The sequence below is a fragment of the Rhagoletis pomonella genome, unplaced genomic scaffold, assembly GCF_013731165.1.
Source record: "Rhagoletis pomonella isolate Grant_MI unplaced genomic scaffold, Rhpom_1.0 Rhpom_scaffold_05356, whole genome shotgun sequence".
Taxonomy (NCBI): domain Eukaryota; kingdom Metazoa; phylum Arthropoda; class Insecta; order Diptera; family Tephritidae; genus Rhagoletis; species Rhagoletis pomonella.
The window spans coordinates 7,436-10,855 of NW_023463896.1; the positions used below are offsets into that span (position 1 = coordinate 7,436).

Below are 3,420 nucleotides of genomic sequence, written 5' to 3' on the forward strand. Positions count from 1 at the left end.
TTAGGAATAAATATTAAATGGGCATTTTTGATATAAAATATTTAAAAAGCTTATTATAGCAACAAAATGTTATAAGTTCACATGAAACTGGATTAATATAGTAATATTCGTACAAATTAAATGTGAATAAAGTGCTTTCGGAAATTAGGTAGTGATTTTATTCATTTTCCTTTTCTTATTAGGATATATTATTATAAAATATTTGTTTTACTTTATCACTGCAGTCTACATGTTTCGCCGCCTCAAGATGTTTCTGCAAGTAACCTTCCGTAAGGAAAAGCCCTTCTCGATTTGTCTCCTTAAAAATTGTGTTCAGGGCTGTAATGTGCTCTAACATACGTTCCGTGGGTTTGGTTAAGCCTCCTTCAGATACATGATCTACCCACGAGAATATGGCCTGGCTGGTGTCAATCAAATCAGGCTCTTGATTTTTTAGTCTGAAGCAGATGTATCCGGCTAGGTGTCTAAGCCGTCCATCTCCAAAGATTCTTCTTCATCTGTCCGCGGCTCTTTCTTGCCAATATCTATTTCCTTGCGAAATGAACGTAGAAGTATTCCTGTAAATCAAGTTGGATGTGAACTAAAAGAAGCCATACACGTAGAGCGATTACCAGTAAGGGGACTTTCAATAGATCCCAAATCTGGAGTGTTGTCTGGTTGGGTGTTTGTGTTGCTTGACAAGGCGCCTTGGTTACATCCAAGCAAATAGTTACGCAGCCGGAACCGGAACTTTTCACGGTCTGGGTGGTCGTTAAGGCCATCCTTAGTTCGAATAAGGCCAAAAAAGTTTTCAATTACGTCTTGGTTCAGTCTATAGGTCAGTATGTAGTTCAGTCCGTATTTTTGCTTCAATTCTGTGTAAAGCAAACGTAAAGCATTGTTTGTTTGCAAAATACCTTTATAAATAAAAAATATGTAAGTCAATGAAGGAAAAATAAAAGTTTCATTCCCATACCTTTTTGAAAAGGCAACAAAGTATATTTTCCAATTACTCGGAGTTTTTTTATAAGCTCGTCCATTTAAAATTTACATCTGCTTGTCAAGCGCCAAGCCAAACCCATGACGCCGTTCTCGACAACCATCTTTTGGAACCCGCACATTGAGAACATCGAACCAATCATTTGTCTACAAGTAATACATTTTAAACATTTAGGATAACAGTTATATAGTATAATATAACCATTTATGCTTACAACTTTTAATAACCGTGACAATTCTTTCCAATTTTCACCGTTTAAGCCACCCATACTTGCTATTCTCGTCGTTGCCATTGCCATCGTGTGAGAAAACAATTTTGTTGCAAGTGATACCTTTTGCCGTTCGATATCGTAAACGCGAAGATGTTTTGCTGCAATTTTGTGAGTTATAGTAACGTCCGTTGATGTGAGAGATAAAATTTTCATTACAAGGCCTTTGGTAACACCTTTACCATCTATCCAGAACCCATGATTCAAAATTGTTCCTTACTAATTTAATAAGGTGGGGAACATCCGCGAAAGCAAACACCTTTTCGTTTTCGTACAAAAATCTGTAGAAGAGAATTTCTTATTCGTCATCACTAGAGAACGACCGAACTTCGTCTTTGGCTTCGGCCATAGTACCAGGGATTTTCTGCTGTTACTCCTATTTCTGTAAACAATCCGCTGTTTCCACCTCCCAGATCGCTTACCACTGCCACGACGTTAAAGTTACACTGTCCTACTCTTTTACTAATGTCAAATATGATCGCTTTAGTCATTTTCTGGTCAAACTCAAAATATACTGGCTGCTTCCACTTTCCTACAAGCCCTGGTTATAAGTATATTTATATTAAATAATATCTTCGAATTCCAGGTAACTAGTTTCAACAAACCTCTAGCATCGCTACTTGTACATAATTGATTGATTTTGATTGATTTGATTGATGCTAAGTCGAGTGCTAGCAGCCAATAGCTTGAGCACCGGGTCATTGATACCAGGAGAAATGTCTAGCTTCTGTGCAAACCTCTGTAAAGTCCTTATGGACGGCAAAGGGAAATTTGTACGACGAAGCAGCTTGTAAGTTCTCGCACTTGCAGAGTATAGCGTAATTGACTGGGCTACATCGGCTTCAGACCAAGTCATACGTTTTTCGTTGTTTTTTATTCTAAGTATTTGGCTCGGGGTGAAAACTAACTTCAGCTTGCTTTCAATTTGCTGATTTTCGGACATTATCTTTTGAAGCTTTATCTGAAGTTCTGCAATGGTCCTGTCTTTCGCAGCTTCGACTTCTTTCAACAAAATGTTTTCCGTTTTCAACCGTTCACTATGTTTACATATTTATATAAATGTACTAGCAGACCCGGCGAACTTCGTCCCGCCCAAAATTTTTATATATTTTATTGAAACTTTTTGGTCCAACATTTTCATTAACAATCCACGTTTACGGTTTTCATTGGCACATTTGTCTGCTAAGATTAAGGTTTGGTGGTCATTTGCCGCTTTAAATAACCTAAGGAAAGTGTTATTTATATCCGTTGTTGAAATTCTCCAGTTGTGCGGCATTTCATAGCACGGTTATTCGCAAAGCGAAATACATTTTTTCCTCTTCACTCCCTGGCGGCAACAATGACCCGGTTCTATAGTGAATGTCCTAGAAGCTTTACAGTATAGTAGGTGGCAATTTCAAAATGGGTGCGAATCATTGTTCTACAGAAATGCAATATACATATACTTATTTCAGACGAAATACCTTAAAAGTTTGAACGCACAATAATATTGGAAAATCACATCCATTGGGCCAATTGCAACGCAGGAGCGTTCGATATACTCAATGGTGCAACAGGTCGATTTAATCTGACCTTCACGTCCCCTTTTCTCACTTGGCTATTTTTAGTAATAGCTCGACTTCAGCACCACTTGGCAGCACGTTTTTGCAATAGTATTGCATACATATTTAAAACATTAGCCAAATCGGATCATAAATAAGATTTTTAGTAATAACTCAACTACAGCGCCAACTGTCGGATTAAATTGTGAAACTAAACCATCCAGAGACCCACTCAAATACACAAAAAGTTTCGTTAAAATCCGTACAACCATTTAGGAGGAGATCACTCACAAACACACCTACAGAAGAATAAAAAAATTCATTCAAAGATAGCTAAAGGTCGGTACGTTTGTAGGCCTCACACCCCTTTTCAAATAGCCCAAATTTTCTCCATGAGTATGGGCTTGATTTCAACTATATACATATCTCCATTCGAAGTTCCAGTACTGTACCATGAATACTTTCAGAGATATGCAGTATAAAAATTCGATTTATAAGGGAGGTGCCACGCCCCCCTTTCCAAGAGCTGCCCTCTTTCTTCATGAGTATGCGATTGATTTCGTATATCTCCATACCAAGTTCCAGAACTCTACCATGAACACTTCCAAAGATAGGCAGTATGAAAAATTCGG

General features: G+C 37.8%; 1 long non-coding RNA gene across 1 annotated transcript in view; it reads right to left on the reverse strand.

Annotated features, from left to right (window-relative positions):
• LOC118755119 overlaps positions 1–1,784 on the reverse strand; it is a 3,236-nt gene extending 1,452 nt beyond the window's left edge. The window contains exon 1 of the long non-coding RNA XR_004994983.1: positions 1,654–1,784. This is a non-coding gene — a long non-coding RNA (uncharacterized LOC118755119). The remainder of the gene's footprint in view (positions 1–1,653) is intronic.
• Positions 1,785–3,420: the final 1,636 nt, after the last annotated feature.